The sequence below is a fragment of the Candoia aspera genome, chromosome 3, assembly GCF_035149785.1.
Source record: "Candoia aspera isolate rCanAsp1 chromosome 3, rCanAsp1.hap2, whole genome shotgun sequence".
NCBI lineage: Eukaryota > Metazoa > Chordata > Lepidosauria > Squamata > Boidae > Candoia > Candoia aspera.
Genome location: NC_086155.1, coordinates 8,591,563 through 8,610,664, shown reverse-complemented (window position 1 = coordinate 8,610,664; position 19,102 = coordinate 8,591,563). Strand labels below are relative to the sequence as shown.

Genomic DNA, 19,102 nt, shown 5'->3' with positions numbered 1-19,102 from the left:
CCATCTAAGTACTAAACAAACCTGGCTAAGCTTAACATTTTCAAGATAAGCCAATATCCTGATTGAGCACTGTGAAAATGCAACCAAAGTGACTCATTGAGGGTGAAGTCCTGTTAATTAAGGGGAGGAGGATCATTCTGGAGAGTAGATTAGGCAGTATGACATTAATATGGCCATTTGAGCAATTGCAGACCAATGGAGCTCTCTTCTGGGAGTGAACCTAGCTTTAAAATGGGTTATAAGCCCAGGGCCGCAACTAGGGTCTGTGTCGCAACTAGGGTCTGTGTCACATGGGGCAAACATGGATTCCACACCCATTTTGGCACCCACCCCCAGCACGGCGCCCAGGGCACATGCCCTGGTTGCTCCCCCCCCCAGCTGAGGCCGTGTATAAGCCATCCTAAGATACTTCTCTCTGCTTGCTTAGAAACAAAATCTGTGGTATTGACACTGTACAAAAAAAATGTGGTGCTGAAATTGGTCCTTCTCAGAAAGATGAAATCAAAACCCTCTTTTAAATTGAACCTTGAAGTTCAGCGGCTCATAGAGCCAACTTTGCCTTAGAAACAGCCTTGAAATTCTAATATTGTTTACCTCCTCCCTTATAACACCACCCAGATTATTTTTGTACACCCAAAGGCACTATTTCCACTGATGGGCAGTTCCCATTGGTGGACAGTGTGTACATTTCCCAGCTGGATCTCAACTAAAACCTCAGAGTAGATCCTGAAAACCCAAAATCTCCTAAACTAAGCCCAGAATCCCACTCTTTCTTTAAATTCCCACTATTAAAACGCTAGAACTTCAGAATTCATATTCTGACTCTAGTAGAGAGTATACTAAAAAGAGAGAACCATTTGCACCATGGAGGCAAGAAACAGAGAAGCCACGTTCGAACAGCAAGGTTACCCACGTTTAATCTAACTATGGCTTGTTTCCTCAAAGCCGTTTTCAGGGTTAAGCCGCTCGGGCCCCGCAGGCAGTCTGTGGCAAGTCAAGGATCGTGCACTATAAAGGAAGCAGCGAATCTGGATTCCTGGAATACCGGGACTAAAAGATGAGGGCTGGTTCGTGTCTCAATATTTATTGAGAACAGAGCCAAAAAGATGCGCTGCCGAGCTTGTTTGAGAAAAGTCGGGTTGAAGAGCGGCCTCACCGAAAAGTTTCCCAGGCGCAAAATGAGGCTCGCAAAATAGATCCAAGTTTGTAGAAGAGGGGGGATCTAAACACGCTTCAAGGCATTTTAGCAAATTAACCAGCTCAGAAATTACCATTTCCCTTGCTGAAAATTAGGGGGGCAGGTCTATTTTGATTTCCCCTCAACAAGATTAGGTATTAAATATTTTATAGCGATGCGGTAGAATGTTTTTTCGTTGGACAGGCAAAGAACCGTCACCGGCAGCCATCGAAGCGCACTTTTCAAACTTTTGCTCGGGATTCGTTCAGAGGGGAAGGAAGGGAGTAGCGGCCGAGCGGTATTCAAAGAGGCACCGAAAATGCCCGGCCCGGATCTCTCGGGAAAAGAAATGGAAAGAAAACGACTCAATCAAACAGGATTTCAAGCGTGCGTCCCTTATTTGTGGGAGGGGAAAACGGGAGTAGGGGAAACCAACGAATTAAGTGCCGGATCGCGAGCAAACCGGAGTTCGGTCTTACAGCGGCTTCTTGAAGGGAGTAAAATAATAAATCGGAATTCCACCGAGTTCGGAGCGATTTTCCCACCGAGCAAGCGCAGGCCTGAGTTGCCTACGGGTTAAACCGAAGGCAATTTGCTTCCGAGTAAAAGGCGCAGCTCAAGCACCCGAGTTAGCAGGAAGTACAATTTCTCTTGAAGTCAGCGGAAATACATTTTATCAATTAACGGCTGCTTTGCTCGATTTTAATTAAAAAAAATCCCAGTCCATTTTCAGCCTTCTTAGAACCCACTTAGGGCTGATTTCAGGCGCGCGTAAATTGGACTCTGTTGGCCGATAGGGATTTCTTGTTGGTGGGGGTAAAAAAAAATGAAAAAGAAGGCCCTCCCCACGGTTTCTCCGCAGGGGTCTGATTTCTAAAAAAAAGAGAGCGCCGGTTTGCAGCTTCAGCTCTTTGCTTAGGGGTTAAAAGCCCTGGAAGCGAAGACGACGTTGAGCGCCAAAGGAAGGTTGTTTTCATAGGGTCGGGTGCAAGACAAATAAGAAAATAAGCAAAATAAGATTGCAGAGATCACTCTTTTGCAAGACCCTTGAAGAAGGAAGGCGGGGGGGGATCTTCCAGACCAACCCAGATCAAACTTTTTGATAAAAGCCAAGGAGGGGGAAAGGAAGGAAAGTGGGGGGAACCTTTCCCAACTCTTCCAAGGAAACATTATCTTAACAAGATTGGGCGTTTAAAAGGAAGGTGGGGGAGAAGAGGGGGAATTTAATCAGCAGACCCGTAAATCACCCGCGCGGTTATCAATAGTCGCTGCAAAGTTGATTCTCTCTCTCGCTCTCTGCCCCCCCTGCTTTCTTCCTAGCTTCTCCAAGTGCGACATTATCTGGTAGATAAGCCCAGCCGAAGACGAGATAAGTTGGCTACAGAGGGAAGATTAAAAAAAAATACTTACGTTGTAACAGACCAGGAGGAAAAAAACGCATGACGCGGGAGGGTCAAGGCAAAAATAATCCTAATTGCAAAAAAGGAAAAAAAAGAAAGCAGTCCGAAAGGAAAACCCCGGTGCAAAAAAATAATAATTAAAAAAATGGCAGCGGGGTAAAAATTGGGCAGGGGGAGGTGCTGTTTCCCCTCCCTCCCGAAAAGGCTTTGAAGGGAACCCCGGCGCGGCCGCCGTCCGGCTGTTATCTCAGCTGCGCCCAGCGAGTGCGCCTCCAGCTCCGCTCGCCCCTAATCTCGGCCTTCAAGTGATTCCTTCATCTGCGGCTCGGCCCCTTTACGGCTGGCGGTGGGGCAGCGTCACGTGACGGTCCCCCTCCCCCGGTGAGCCAGACGGTCTAGGCGAGAGTGGGTGGCTTCTGGGTGGGGAGGGAAGCGGGTAGCTGGCGACTCCGCGTGCAGACTGCCTGCGAATGGCGGCGGGGGTGGGGGAGAAATTGGGGCTTTCAGATTAATCCCCCCCTTCTTCATTTGTAGGAATGTGTTTCTGGCAATCTCTCTTTCTCCCTCTCTTCTGTCCCCACCCCCACCCCCCAAGAGTCGGGTATAGGTGAGTAAAAAGTTCCTGGGTTACTGATTAGGACTGTTTGCCAATCAGCAAGACCCCCCACCCCCGGCCCCGGATAGGATTTCCAGAGAAAAGTTTGCTTCGGGAACTTTAGCCTTCCAATCTCCCCCTTTCCCGGCTTTCTTTTCTGTCAGCTGTTTTCAAAATAGGGGATGGGGGCGCGGAAGCTGGAGGGCTGAAGCTTTCCAAAAGCTTTATTTCGACGTAAGTCCGGTGGAACTCCCGGCGACTTTTTCTTCTCTGTATACGCGGTTTGGCGGTTTGGGATCGGGTTGTAGGTCAGAAAAATCCTGTTAAGCTCCATCGGACGTTTATAATGCCGCTCTTTGCACGTCTACTAGGAAGTAAGTCATTGTTTTCGGTGGAGAAAAACGTATATAGGATCCTTTTCTTCCTCACTTCATCCTCCCAATTTGCCTTCCCCCTTTTTCTCCGCGTTTTTTCTTCTTTCAATGTTTTCGTATTTTTCCTCCCTTTTTCTTGTGCGATTTGTAGTTGTTTAAATTTCTTTATTAAATAAGTTTCCTTCCTTCCTTCCTTCCTTCCTTCCTTCCTTCCTTCCTTCCTTCCTTCCTTCCTTCCTTCCTTCCTTCCTTCCTTCCTTTTTTCTTTCCAGACCCTATGTATGAAATTTGCCACTATTTTTTCCCTCTGTAAAAAAAAGTAGATTCAAGTCTATTGGTTAAATCAACTGGTGGGAAATTTTATTTTTGAACAGATGTCACCTTCCCAAATGCTCAGACGACTAATAATCCGTCTGGAGTTCAACTTGGCACTTCAGTTGACCCAGAATATTATAAGGTTTCTCTTAAAGAATAAACTTTCCTGAGCTAGACTTGGGTTTACTTCCGAAAGTTCAGCTGAGAGATACACAAACGTTGTGCCTAAGATGAAGTCCGGGACAAATATTTTAAAATTCCTTCCTTCCACCGAAGAGAGAGAATTTGTGTGTTTTGATTTGAGGAGAAGGCTTAGTTGGGGGGAGGGAATCTCCATCAGTTTTTTAGGGAATATTCACACGTATACTTCGATGGATTAGTGAAAAACAAGGGTTTTTTTTTCCAACTCAGTGCAGCAACCCTACATAAGCTTACTCAAAAGTATGTTTCCATTGGTTGTGTGCGAACAACACGCTTCCCCAGATCATTTATCTGCCGCCGCATTCACACAACCCAGCCCGTTTGGTTCCTTTAGGGTGCAATGCATGCTGAGCCTCCAGAAAATGAGTTAATTTGATGACCCCAAATTAGTGTGTGTACGAAGTGGATTTTCCTTTAGGGATCTTAGTAAAAGCCAGAAGGGAATGATGGGAATTCTGTTAGGGATCGTGCAGAAGAACGGCGCCCCTCTGCTCCAGTTTCGTACTTTCACAGCCTGGACCGCCCTTTCTCTTGAAAGTGACCAAGATGAACACAGCTCGTCAGTTTCAAGAACTCCCCAAAGGTGCTTGAACCAGATGTGGGCCGCTCCTTGTCAACGAAACAGACCAGGGGTCGACGAATATCGAAGCCGGCCAAACTTCGCTTTCAGCGCCCAAACGCAGCGCGCTGGGCGGTGCTTCGCGTTTCTCTTTCCAAAGGAGTTAAATTCGCTTTGCGAAACGGGGTTTCGCCTTGAGGGCACCGGAGGAGCTGCCCCTGTGAAATGGGGTGACAACCCAGAATTGTAATGGCCAGTGGCCAAAGGTTGTGCGCGGGGTGGGTGGGGAACGGCCAGAAGCGCTCTAAGATTCCTTTCCTTTCTCCTTCCTAAGGCGGCGACCGTAACAAGCTCATGCCTATTTTTTATTATTATTATTATTGTTGTTATTATTATTATTATTATTATTATTATTATTATTATTATTATTATTATGACTGAAACAAGCAAACCCAGGACGTTACCTTCTTTTATAGCTAAAACCAGAAAGGGTCTTTAAAACTTTCGCAGCTCCCACGAACCGTTCGAGCGCAATCCTATTCCTGCCTACTGAGCAGAGGTGGCGGCTAAATTCGGTCAATTTTGTTTCTGCGTAGATGGTGTGGGGGGAGCGTGCTTCGCGAAAGAAGGGATTTCTTAATGGCATTGGCTTCGAATTGGATCGCTGGTCTTAGCCTGGTTTAAGGGGGAGGTCAGTATCAGCGGAACTCGGAGAGGGTGCAAAGAAGGTCTAAAGCAGGGGTCCCCAAACTCTTCAGCTCATCGACTCCCTTCCTGAAGTTTCAGATTGTTCATCGACTCCCAAACATTTATTATATGAAAATAATTGAATAAATACAATTTTAACTAGCAGTACTGGGCTACGCATAATAATAATAATAATAATGATGATAATAATAATAATACATCGACCCCTTGGATAGTCCCATCGACTCTTGGGGGTCAATATTGACCACTTTGGAGAACCCCAAGTGGGCACTCAACCCGAACCGTCCATTCATCAATGTTCTCCATTGGGTTTAGCGCAGCTTACTCTCCAGTACATGTCAATGGGAGTACACTCCGAATTGAGGCGATTTCAATCCATGAACCGAACCAGAGGTTCAGTTAACCAGGATGGCCATGTTAAGAACACGGACCTTCGGCCTCAGTTAACCCGGGTCGGAGCTGGGCTGGGGCTGGGGCGAGCGACACTGGCCGGCCAGCCATGAGCATCCCGAAACCTCACCCATGGCCAGGCCGGGGCTCCCCTGCTGCTCATCTTTCAGGCATGAGAGCTAGGATCCTGGGAATAGTCAAGGAAGGACAGGATCGTCAGCCTGAAGTCGCCGGATCCTCCACCCCAACTGGGGTCCATCCCCACGGATGGCGGCAGCGCCTCGCAGCCTTGAATTCTGGCTGGTGTTAAAAGCAGGAGCCGCAAAACAAAAGTTTTCTTTTTCAGACTGGTTTGCCAGCAGCCTAGTTGCCACGGGGCCCAGGAAAATCGCCTCCATAAGTTGGGCGGCCGATAAATCTAAATACATTAAATGAATTAAAAAATAACGGCAAAGGGATTCCTCGCCCCTCCCCTGCCTTAAGCGTTAAGAATGAATTAATATACAATGTGAGGAATCACCGCCGTTAATAAATATGTGGAGGCGGTTTCTTGGGCGTCGTGGCAAGACTCTTTGCTTCCCCAGTTTCCCTCTCTTCCCCCTGTATTTCAATTTATTCGCTCTTTTGCCCTCGGAAAAGTAAAACTCCCCAGGCGCTTAAATCCACCGGAAAGGAGAGGGAAGGGGCATCGCGCTTCTAAAACCGCCCCTCCCCCATAAAGGCCCTCTGTTTCGACCCTCAGCCCGCCAGGCAAAGATTCAACCGGTATAGCCTTGGGCTCTGGCGGCTGAACTGTTTTAGAAAAGAGGCTTCGTGGGAGCCCCACCTCAAGTTTTTTTTCTCACCTCATCCTAATCAATGTCATCGGCTTTCCTTTATTTCATGTGGTGGCGGTGGTGGTGGGGGGAAGCAAGGGTTGGTTGAAGTCAATTACTCTGTAAATAGAAGCCCTATGAGGAAGCCCCAAATATCGTCCACCACCACCACCACCATCTTATAATTAGGCTTATGCTGCAATTGAGTCTTGACCCAACCGCTCATTAGAAGTACTCCGGCGTTTCTTGGGTGGGACCTCTTGAGGCCATCGGCATCAAAGCACCTTCTCAAAACCCTTGGCCAGGCTTGTTTCTCGTGCCCTAGCCATCTTGCCTTTCTCCCCCGAGAAGTAAGTTTGCCTGCCTTAACTGGGTTCTCGGTTTTGGGAATGGCCGCGGCCAAGTTCACCTTCCCAGGCAGACGAGTGAAATGCAGAAAAGCAAAGCAGGCTTGGCTCTTCGAATATGAGACTCTGGTAGACTCGAAAGGACCATGGGGGAAGCAAAATATTGGCGTGGGGGGGAATTGTCCTCTGTGGCCGCTGTCCCCCAATTGCTAAATGTTCCCAACAACTCTTTCTTCTTTTTTGAAACTGAATGGTGCCCCGCAAAACGCTCTACTTTAAGGAAGATACAGGAGGACAGATCCCACCCAGGGGAGGAGAAGGCAAGGGGAAAAATGGGTGCCTATCCCTGAAACTGATTAATGTTATATTTTGATCTATTTCTAGCAGATACATTTCAGCCTTGGATAGCACCTTCGCTTATATTACACACCTCGAGAAAGAATAAGCTATGATGATCCCAGTGGATCAACTGACCCATCAATATCAGTTTGCCCTTTGAAAAGGTACTGGAGAAAGAGGTGCTCGAAAATAAAAACCGCAAAAATTCCTTTTCCCTCTGGGAAAGGGAAATGCCTGGGATCTCCAGCCATTTACAGCACAATCTTTGGAGAAGTGTCGACTTCCATTCCTAAATTTCCCCTTTGCATCCTAACCACATTTTCTGGGAATTCAATGGGATTTCACTCCCCAGCAAGAAGGCATATAACTGGAGCCTTGATATGCATTGCCCTAATTCATAATGAAATAGGAAGCCCTATTGCCCTCCCCGTAAAATTATTTCTGTTGTCGCAAGTGCTGAGATGGGAGGGTAAAAAAATGTAAGCTTCACTTTGCTCCTTAACCTACAAAGCAAAAGTAATTATTCCCATTTCCAAATAAGTGTGTAAAGGATTAAAATATAAAGCTGCAATTCCATTTTGGTTTTTGGAGAGTTTGGATTGATCTGAATCAATGGGACCTGCTCTCTTTGGGGTAAACACGGCCAGGCTCCAACTGCGATTCAGTGGCACGGGGCCTCTTTTGCTGTGTCTGAGTTAAGTTTGGGATCAGGAGCAAAGCTGGAAGTGGAGGAAAAGAAAGCAGGCTGGGCCAAGAGGGAGGCCAAGACGGTTCAAAGGGCAGGATAAAAATTAAATTCATGCTTCCTTTGTGGATTATTAGTACTGTTAGTAGTACAAATGCTAGCCAACTGCACAAATTAAACTGTTCATTTTGCCTTTAAGCTTCTTCCTATCATCTCTAATTGGCTTGTCCTTGTTTCAAAGGGACTTTTCCAGGTGGAACTTGAGAGATGCCTTGGAATGCCAGCCATCCAAGGAATTCAGTTCCTTTAAAATCAGTGGGACTATTTAAGCCTTCTTCTTCCCCCCCCCCCACCGCCCCCATTCCCTGGTGTATGTAAAGTCCAGGGTGAGGTGGGGAAAGACAATGTAGGGTAGGAACTACATTCTAGTTCTACTCCGGAAGGCAAATCTGGCTCCAAGCCTCTAGTTCCTGATCTCTATGCATAAAGTCTTGCCATAAAACAGCCAATTCCCAATATTCTTTCTCATCAACCTTAGTACAGAAATGAGCCACATTTTGGTGCTGGGGGGTGGGGGAACAAAATATTTGGAGGGCCATGATGTAAATTGGGTAGGGATGCATCATGTATGTGAGTCAGTTGGAATGTTTTTGCTTTTTCTAGTCTTTGTGGGATGTTGTCTGTTGCTCTGTGTGAAGCTCAGTTTAATTTACGAATTGTTGCTGGCAACAAAAGCATGAGATAAAAAGGCCTTTTAAATAAATAAATATTGTAGGTTTTATGCTACGATTTCATGGGTTTCCTGCTTGCCAAATAATGGGAATCCATACTCTTAATGGTCAAAGATACATTGCAGTTTGTGTGATGCTGACTCCTGCATTAGCAAATTCAAGGAAAGCTACCTTGGGGAGGGATCTACAAAAGATTGATAAGATAAGATCAGACTGATTTATTAATTCAGCAGAATTAAAATTGTGATCCAAGCCTTCTCGTCTAGGTGAAAATCCTAGTCTGTAGTTATACACTATATAAACCTTCCCAGTTTTTTCGGCTGAGCCATCCTAAGCATCAACATTTGGCACAGAATTGGATGGTTTTGCTTTGTTCTCCCCAAAATGAACCTTTCATATTGGGGTGAAGGCAGTTAGCCTGTAAAGAGAGACTGATGCAATCAATTTCTCCTGGCAACCAAACATTCCCTGTTTTTTGGAAAGAAGAGAGTTGGGGACAGATCTACCATAATAGCTTGACTCTCTCAAATAGAGATTTTCATTTCGGCTTGTTCTGGCATACAGGAAAATTCAGTCATGTAATTTCCTATCTGCACAGTGCAGTAATAAAGATAAGGTGTGTTGGTGAGAACAAAACTCAACTTTAGTAGAAAAGTAATGAATAGATTAATAGTTCTTTCTTTTCCTAAGAAATATTGGAAGCAAAGTTATTTTAGCATCTGGTAGCCAAAATTAGGAGTCTGGCAAAGCTTGTGTCTTTTAATAAAATCTGTTAGTCTAAAAAGGTACTACTGGAGACCTTCTGATTTTTGAAAGTGAAGTGTGTATTTAATTTGCCTGATGATCTGTTTAAGACAGGAATAAGGACTCTTTTGCCCTTCGATTTTGTTGCTAAACTAAAAATTCCCAGCATCCTTCATCATCAAACATGCTGACTTTGCCTGCTGGGAGAGCGACAGGCTTCCATCTCTACTTCGAACAAGAATATTTGGGCATAATGCATGGGACTGCAACAAAAGTTTTTAAAAAGTCTTGCCTTGAATGGTGCAATTAATTTAAAATGTTGGGGTTTAATGTAAAGGTAAAAGTGAATTCTCTGTGGAGCTGATTACTTCATGGACACACCCATTAGTTTTATCCACAATCTTACAGAAATGGCTTTCTACTGCCTTCATTAAGAATTTGTTGTACCTTCCCAGTCTAGTCTGTACCTTCTGCAGTCCTGGAATTTCTCTTCCAAGTACTAACTAGGTTTGACCCTGCTTAGCTGAGATAAATCAGCCGTCTCCACTGCCACTGGAGATTCTCCAGTTACATTTTGAGCCCGACTGAGCAGTGCTCAGTCTGGAGAAGACATCCAATGATCATTTATTTCAAAGTGGGTTTAGTGAAATTAGGAGGAAACATTTCCCAGCAACATTCCAACCCTGACCATTTTATATAGAATGAATATTGACTATTTAGTCCCCAAGACTCCAGTGGAAATGCATGAGTGCTTGGTGACTTTCATTTCCAGGAACCCCCCCCCCAAAAAAAAAACCCAAAACAGGGACTGGCATCCATTGCTACTCCCAAACTAAAGTGGGTACAGCCTTCATCCAGCTTCCATTGGCATAGCACCACTGGGATCATACTGAAAAGTGAGGCACTGACCTCTGCCTAGGAGGAAAATGTATTTCAACTTTAACCTACCCATTCTTAAGAAAGTCTCTGGAATGTTTTATCCAAACAAGATAAGCTTCTCAGGTTATTCACTGGAATGGGGTCTTAGTGGTCAAGAGTTCATCCAAGTTCAGGGTTTTTCTTTATTGCGACCGCAATGTGCTTGTTTGTTTGTTTGTTATGTCTCTATCCCACCTTTCATTCAGGAACTCAAGGCGGTGTACACAGTGCACCCTATTTTTCCCTTTAACAACAACCCCCCTGCAAGGTAGGGTGGGCTGCGAGAGAGTGAGCGGCCCAAAGCCCCCCAGAGACAAATGATGGGATTATGCTTGCAGGACATACTTAACCATGGTTTACTCAACTCAGATTCCTAGGATCTCATAACACAGTGAACCCTAAACTAAGCACACAGGGTAGGTTCAGCGCCACATGGTTGGCTAGCTTGGTAGATCACACAAAGTGCAAACTTGTAATCCCTGATTTCCAAACTGTAATAGCCAGACTCACACATTGCAGTTAAGCCATAAACAATCCAACTGCATTATGTTTTACTGTGAGGGCTGGGTCCAAACGTAGCTTGCAATTTTATACAGGTAATCCTCACTTAACAACCATTTGTTAGTGATGGTTCAGACTTATGACGGTGCTGGAAAAAACAACTTATGACTGGTCCTCACACTTACAACCATCACAGCATCCCCATGGTCACATGATCACGATTTGGGTGCTTGGCAACTGGTTTGCATTTATGACTGTCACAGCATCCCAGGTCACGTGATCACCATTTTCAACCTTCCTGGCCAGCTTCTGGCAAGCAAAATCAATGGGGAACCATGTGATTCACTTAATGACCATGTGGTTCACTTAAACACCTGCAGTGATTCGCTTGACAACCACCTCAAAAAGGTAATAAAATTGGGTCGGATTGGCTTAATGACCGCTTTGCTTAGCAACTGAAATTCCGGTCCCAACTGTGGTTGTTAAGCAAGGACCACCTGTAATCACTTTCCTCATTGAACTCATTGGGTCTTACTGGTGAAGGTGTGGACTAGGAGTGCGGAGATTTAGGTTCAAGTTCAGCCTTGCTGGCTGGTGAATTCTGGGAGTTGAAGTCCACATGTCTTAAAGTTGCCAAGGTTGAGGAACACTGATATAGTCCAATCCTTTACTCAGTAAAGATCAGTAAAGATCCATTGGCGCATCTCTGACCCACGATCCTTCAAACTTTTAATTACAAACAACCTAGCCTCCTTCTACCCAAATACTGCATCTGAACAGAAGGAGGCCATTTTCTCTAAAACACCCTCAAATAAGGAAAAGCGGAAGTAATTCAGTAGCTGGTATTCCGAGGAATCACGCTTCCGAACAAGCCCAGCGATATTTGCCAGAAACACATCCTCCATGCATTTCCCCTCACCCTTTGAAATAATTATTTTGTTGCATCATTTCTTTAATCGGTTTGAATTATACCCTGCCTTTTTTTTATACAGGAGCTCCAGGAATCCCATTTTTCCCTACAACCCTGTGAGGTAGGTTGGGCTGCCTCTCAGTCACCCAGAGAGCTCCGTGGCTGAGGAGGTTCTAGTCCAGTGTTTCTCCGCCTCAGCCACTTTAAGATGGATGGACTTCAACTCCCAGAATTCCCCATGCTGGCTGGGGAATTTTGGGAGTTGAGGTCCACCCATCTTAAAGTGGCTGAGGCGGAGAAACACTGGACTAGCACCTGATTAAAGATCCTTTCAGGCCAATATCCTCTCTCCAAGGTTATGAATGTTTAAAAAAAAACGGGTTACAAAGCAGAAGCCCGAAGAAACGTGCCGGTCTCCCAACCAGCACGCACCTTGCTCTCATCACCTCTTTCCGGGCAGCTTTCAAGGCGGCGGACAGTTTAAAAAATAAAGAAGCAAAAACCCCTTTGCGGGGGAGGGACGAAGGGCGGGCGGGTTGAGAACCGGCCCGAGGCCAGCAAGGCGCGGCGGGGCGCGGATGAGCCGGGCTTGCAGGGCGGGGCGCGGCCGCAGCGTTGCTGCCGCCGCCAGACCCTCCGCCGGACAGCCCCGCGCCTCCTGGCCGAAAGGAGGGCCTGAGCCGAGCCGCCTCGCCCCGCCCTTCTTCTCCCTCACGCTGCCAGGGACGTCCGGAGCGCTGGATGGTAACGCCCGGCCGCGAGGCCGGAGGGAGGGAAGGCCAGATCGAGGAGGGCTCGGCTGCCCAGGTGAGTTCTCCTCCAGCGCCCGGCACAGACAGAGCAGCGCCCTCCAGCCCCCCTCCTCCCCGCGCGCCCGCTTTGATTCGCAGCCCCCGCTCCGGGCGCGAGGCGCGCGGCGTTTGGCGGGGGTGGGAAGGGGCGGCCTGGCGGGTGTTCCCGGGAAAAGAAGCGGCGGTCGGGGCCGCGTTGGGAGGGCGAGGGAAGGGAGGCGCGGCCGGGGGAACCGAAGGGAGAAAGCCCCCTCGGGAAGCAAAGCCCAGAGCCCCCTTTTCGGGAGAGATGGGCGGTGGTAGAAATTTGAAAAATAAATCAATAAAACAAAAGCGCCGTCAGACGCGGGTCCGGCTCTCTGCCACCGAAGCTCACTAAGGGCCTCAGAGAGTCGGTTTGGTCTAGTGGTTAAAGTGCTGGGCTAGAAACCAGGAGGCTGTGAGTTCTAGTCCTGCCTTGGGCCTGAAAACCGGCTGGGTGACCTTGGGCCAGTCCCCCTCTCTCAGCCCAACTCGGCCCTAAATAGTCTACACATCTGGCTGCTGGACCTCACAAGGATTTCCCAGCTAGAAAAGCAGCATGAACACTGAACTGCTATGCCATACCATTAAAAAACAAACAAACTAGAGGCCCTGGGGCCAGCCCCCCTCTCCCAGCCCAACCCACCTCAGAGGGTTGGGTTCGCAGAAGCCCCCTGAACTGCCAGCTAGCTGAGCCAGCGGTTGTGCCAACCCGGCCCTTGGAACGAGTTTTATGGTGTAGGATGTTGGGGGGTGCTCAGGAAATGGGGTGCACCAAGGAATGCCTGGTTTAGTTAACCGAGTCAAGTCTGTGGTGGGAACAAATGGGCCCAGGAGAAGTGAGGGTGGTATCATGATGGGCCTGTGATATCAGGGCGTGTGTGAAATCGCTTCTCCCTCTGGATGCCCAAGCTAGGTAGGGGGAGTTAGAGGGGCTAGGGGCCTTGAGTAAGGCTGTGGCACAAAGGGGTTTTGAACTCTGGGCAAAATACAACCTAGGGTCTATCTAGTGCAGTGTTTCTCAACCTTATCAACTTCAAGATGTGTGGAAGTCCACACATCTTGAAGTTGATAAGGTTGAGAAACACTGGTCTGGTGTGTCCATCTGGTGGGTTTGGACCATGCTTCTCATGATCCCTGGCCAGAATGGCACTTGGCTGCTCATGTAAGGCACACAATTTTCAACACTGCCAAGCTGGCCGCCCATGGGCGTTTGCTTCCATTGGACACAATCCTCATTCAATGCAGGACACTTCTGTTTATCAGGTTTCCTTTAGCCCCCCAAGGATGTCACCTAGGAATTATGGGAGTTGAAGTCCAGCATCTCTGGAGGACCCTGGCTTGGAAGGGCTGGCTGCGATGAATTCATTCAGCTGGGAGCATTCAGTCTCACTGCTGGATGGACGCTTGGGAATCTTGCCAGCATCACTGTTTATATCCAACCCCGATTCACACAGCACATTTCACCCAGTTACTACAGTAATCCATTTTCTGGCTTTGCATTAACCAAGCAGGCTAGATTCCACAAAGTGTTCAGCCGTTAAAAGAGTAACTGTGATGAACGCTAACCAAGTTTAGCAGGTTGTCCCTTGCGCTTGACCTGCCTTGGTTAAGGAAATTGTGTGAACGCAGCCATGTGGTACAGGCAGGTCTGCGGGAACAAAATAAAGCTCTTAGCTCTGAAGGCCCTGCCTTATGCAAGAAACTTTTTGGCCATCTCAGCTACTTAAATTCCAAATGTTTAGATTATATAGCCCTTCAAGTGTGTAAAAACAATATCTGAACATGTTTTGTAGCAAATACATGCATTTATTACATTTTAATACCTTCCCCTATGAGCTCACAATACACTGCTCTCATATTTTTTTAACCTCAAAACAAGGTTGGAAGGTAAGCTGTGGCAGATAAATGTGGCTCCTGGTTGACCAACAGGGACCTTAGCTATAGTTTCCTTAGTCCTGGCTTGCAGGAAAAAAAAACCATATACAATTGACTGGCTTCTCAGAAAGCACTAAACTAAGCCCATTACAATTCAACAGGATGAGTGATTGTGGAATTAATGTATTGAACAATCTGTAATATGTAGAACTGTGGAACAGTCTACCCATGGAGGTGGTGGTTTCCCCATCTCTGCAGATGGATGGTTTAATTGGTGTTCCTATGCATTGCAGAAGGTTGAGCTAGATCAGTGTTTTTCAAACCTGGCAACTTTTAAAATGTGTGGATTTCAACTCCAGAATTCCCCAGCCAACTGCAGTCCACATATCTTAAAGTTGCCAAGTTTGAAAATCACAGGACTAGATCCCTTCGCATTCAACCATTCTATGATATATTGTGCAACTCAGTTTTTAAGAGCGTGGGTGTAGTGTGGTGCGAAGGCATTGGACTGATATCAAGGAGACCAAGTTCTCAGTCCACCTTCTGCCCAGAAGCTCATTGGGTGACCTGGGGCCAGTCTCTCTCTCTCATCCCAACCCACCTCACAAGGTTGTTGTTGAGGGGAGTAATAGGAGAAGGGAACACTATATTCACAAGGGAAGAAGAAGAAGGCAACAACACACTACCCTCCCTGAATATCCTCATCAGCAGAGAAAACAATGGCAAATTAGAAACGCAAGTCTATCGAAAAACAAGCCACGCTAACCAAGTGCTCCATTACCTCGCACAAGAGGAGCTGCTTAAGAACATTATTCAGACTAGCACAAAGGCGCTGCAGCAACCCAAATACCAGAAAAAGGGAAGAGACTGCCGATACAGCATCTTCCAGCGAAATGGATACCCACGCAACTTCATCAAAAAGTGCCTGACCACTCACCCCACTACAGCACAACCAACACAAGCCATGGAAAGGATAACACTGCCATTCATCAGAAACATCTCAGAAACCACCAACAGACTGTTACAACCACACGGCATCACCGTAGCACGCAAACCAACTAAATTCCTTCAAAACATCTTAAGTAACCTGAAAGACCCAGTAGCCCAAGAAGAAAAAACAGGAGTCATCTACAACTTGCAGTGCAAAGTCTGGAACAGCCACTGTGTAGGACAGACAGGCAGAAGACTAGCAGAGCCCATCCATGAACACAAACTGGCAGTCAGAAGGCACAGTGAAAACCCCTTAATCTCACAACACAGGGACAGACTCAACCAGAGTTTCAACTGGGAAACTGTGAGCATCCTAGACCAAGATGAATCCAAAAACGCTAGGGAATTCCTGGAAGCCTGGCACTCAGACAAGTCAGCCATCAACAGACACACAGAAATAAACCACATTTACAGACCATTCAAAAGGTACAATAAAAAAGCTAAGAAGGAAACAAAAAGACCAGGACACATCCTTTCCAGCAAAGCAGGGATTAACACCAGACAAACAAGCAGAGAACAATACCCTAATCAAAGAACTACCAAGGAGAAAACCACACCCCACAAGCTAATGGATATAAATGGGAGGGCACACCCCCACTCCCTTACACTGATGATGTTACCTAGTTGGGCAACAAAACATTTGCAAGCAACAACCAAGCTCAAGGATTCCACAGTTCAACCCTGAGCTACAGATGTTCTCTTCTATTGGAACACTATATTTGCTGCCTTGAGCTCCCCGCCAAAAAAACAAACAACCCAGCAGTGTATAAAGCTAATACATAAATAAATATAAGGCATATTTCAGCATGTTAACTGAACTCAGTTTATGATGGCATAGCCTGGGTAAACAAACCACTGCTTAGCATAATGTCTGAATCAGATCTGTCTCTCCTGAGGTCCCTCTTCCCAAATCTGGGCTGTACACTTGGGAAGTCTTTCACCAAGAAGCTTAGTCAGTCAGATCAACACCCTTTTGCATCCCACCCCCTAATGGCTTTGCTTTCTACAGCGCCCACCCAAGTTGCTGCCATTCGCACCACCCCAAAGTAGGCAGTCAACTTGCTGATGAATCAATTCTGTTGGAATGATTGCTTGAACACTCAGTGTGTCCAGGGAATTCAGGAAGTTAGGTTAAAATCAAGCAAAGCATCATTTGGTTGAGTGTGGGTTATCTGGCTGGGTGAAGGAAGCTGGGTCTTTCCAAGAGGGTGACAAGGATGGGGTTGGGAGCATCTGAGGCCATTGCAGTTGGACAAGTAGCTGGTGGCATGCTGTCTATTCCTCTGTCGATTTCAGACACTGCGTCTGTTTCCCCATCGTCTCTAGCTAAAGGGCCCTAGAGCAGTGTTTTTCAACCCTTATGTGTGCAGTTCAACCTGCAGAATTCCCCAGCCAGTATGCTGGCTGGGGAATTCTGCAGGCTGAACTCCACACATCTTGAAATTGCTAAGGTTGAGAAACACCGCCCTAGACAAAAAGTAGAATATTCCCTTTGCTTTGGGGCAAATTATTTCTTTTCATTGCCCCCCCCCTTTATAGCAAGCAAGTTGGGATGAGAATGGGTGGGTTTGTGAGCAACTTGGGTGGGCATTATTATTTTTTTAAAATATTCAGGCATGCACACACAGGCTCACTCTTGGCGGTGTTCCTCACTTTTCTGATGCGAGTCCAAAGTTCAGAATCCCTCTGATAAAATGTATATAAATTGCTTGCCTAACCCTAACCCCCACGACATTGTTGTTTTACTTGGGGAAGGGGTGTGTGTCAGAGGTTCACATTGTTTGAGCAGGTGATGGTACCCCTTGCAAAGTTTAAAACCTGTGTCCTACAGCTTGCTACCCAAACAGCTGAGCGATGGACCCCCCCTCTGCCCATTCTTGGGCTTTGCAAGAAACATTTTCTGCTTTTCTTCTTGCCTTTCTGCCACTCATCAGGCCTGTTTGAGCTCAGATCAACCCATTTCACTGGGAGAGATTTAAATGCACTCTTTGAATTTCCTATGCGTTTAGCTCAACTGCAAGGCAAATCCCCTTATCTTTGATAGGATTGGCCTTGCAGCCTTGTGGCTAAAATCACAGGAAGTGCTAGGCTCAGAAATGGCTGTTTCCTTAGTTGCTTAGTGGTTTCCTCCTTACGAAATTGTTAACCTGGCAACTGAATTAACCCATTTCTCTGGCTTTTTAAAATTTTTTATTTTCTATCCTGCCTTTATTATTTTTATAAATAACTCAAGGTGGCAAACATACCTAATCTTCCTACTCCTATTTTTCCCACAACAGCCCTGTGAGGTGAGTTGGGCTGAGAGGGAGGGACTGGCCCAAGGTCACCCAGCTGGCTTTCAGGCCTAAGGCGGGACTAGAACTCTCCTACCACACCTGATTGGCTCTTGGGCTGAGAGAAGGGACTGGCCCAAGGTCACCCAGATGGCTTTCGTGCCTAAGGCGGGACTAGAACTCTCACACCACGCCTGATTGGCTCTTGGGCTGAGAGAGAGGGACTGGCCCAAGGTCACCCAGCCGGCTTTCAGGCCTAAGGCGGGACTAGAACTCTCACACCACGCCTGATTGGCTCTTGGGCTGAGAGAGAGGGACTGGCCCAAGGTCACCCAGCCGGCTTTCAGGCCTAAGGCGGGACTAGAACTCTCCTACCACACCTGATTGGCTCTTGGGCTGAGAGAGAGGGACTGGCCCAAGGTCACCCAGATGGCTTTCGTGCCTAAGGCGGGACTAGAACTCACAGCCTCCTGGTTTCTAGCCTGGAGCCTTAACCACTAGACCAAACTGGCTCCTTGCTTAATATTGTCCATTGAACCTGAGCTCACAAAACAGTCTGGGTTTGTGCAACCCACTAAGGCATGAAAATCTACAAAGCAAAATTGACAATACCCAAGTGCCTCTCCATCTGATATAATACAGTGAGTTGTGTGAACCCCAAAAGTGAATTAATTTAAGGTTGAGCATATTGTGTGAACCCAGACAAATCGGGAAACTTGGTAAACCATGGTTCAGGTAACCATACTGTAGCATGATGTATAAAATAATCTCAGGGTAATTAACTTTTGGGGTTTTTTTTCTTCCTTTCATTTGCTAGTTTTAACCCTAGCAAGCTCTGCAGTTCTTGTGTACCATTCCATGGGGGCAGGAGCAGCTGAAAACTTTAATAGCCATCCATTGGCACAGAGAGGCTTTTAGAGTGGTGAAATCCAGCTTTGGGCCTGAAAACGCATCAGTAACACTCAAAAAGAATTTTCAAATGCTGCCAATGCCTGCTATATCTCAAATCTTCTACCCACTCTTGCGCACTTCTGGAGTTTGAAAACCTCAGGGGTTCCAGCATCTCTTTTCCCCCTTTCTCTCTAACTTCCTGGGGTGTATATCCTGCAGAATGGGGATTTGTTCAGAATGGAGATGGTGAACCACAGTTAGTCCAGCTGCAGATGCAGTTCAGGATGAGAGGAGATGCCATAGGCTCTTTTTCATCCACCCATCCATCCATCCATATTTCTCCCTCTGCAGGATCCTGCTGTTAGGTCTTTAATATAAATCATGCTTTTAAGTCCTTAAGATAATGTTACATATGTGCTGAAAAGAATCAGCACAGGTGTGATTTATTAACCATTTCCCAAAGGATGATATTCACAATCAGCCTGGTACCTTTTTGTGTGCCATAGAGGTGGTTGCTATGCTTTTGTAGCAAATTCACAGCATGCGACT

General features: G+C 46.7%; 1 protein-coding gene and 1 long non-coding RNA gene across 4 annotated transcripts in view; one reads left to right on the top strand and one right to left on the bottom strand.

Annotated features, from left to right (window-relative positions):
• Positions 1–2,708, bottom strand: part of GATA5 (GATA binding protein 5) — a 39,548-nt gene extending 36,840 nt beyond the window's left edge. For 2 of the 3 annotated variants that reach the window (XM_063296963.1, XM_063296964.1), the window contains exon 1: positions 2,588–2,707. The gene's annotated coding sequence lies outside the window, so the exon portion shown is untranslated. Of the gene's footprint in view, positions 1–2,587 lie in introns of all 3 variants that reach the window. The other variant, XM_063296962.1, reaches the window with a different exon arrangement.
• A 96-nt stretch (positions 2,709–2,804) lies between these two features.
• LOC134492833 (uncharacterized) overlaps positions 2,805–19,102 on the top strand; it is a 33,714-nt gene continuing 17,416 nt past the window's right edge. Inside the window, exons 1-2 of the long non-coding RNA XR_010067523.1 lie at positions 2,805–2,958; positions 3,112–3,184. This is a non-coding gene — a long non-coding RNA (uncharacterized LOC134492833). The remainder of the gene's footprint in view (positions 2,959–3,111; positions 3,185–19,102) is intronic.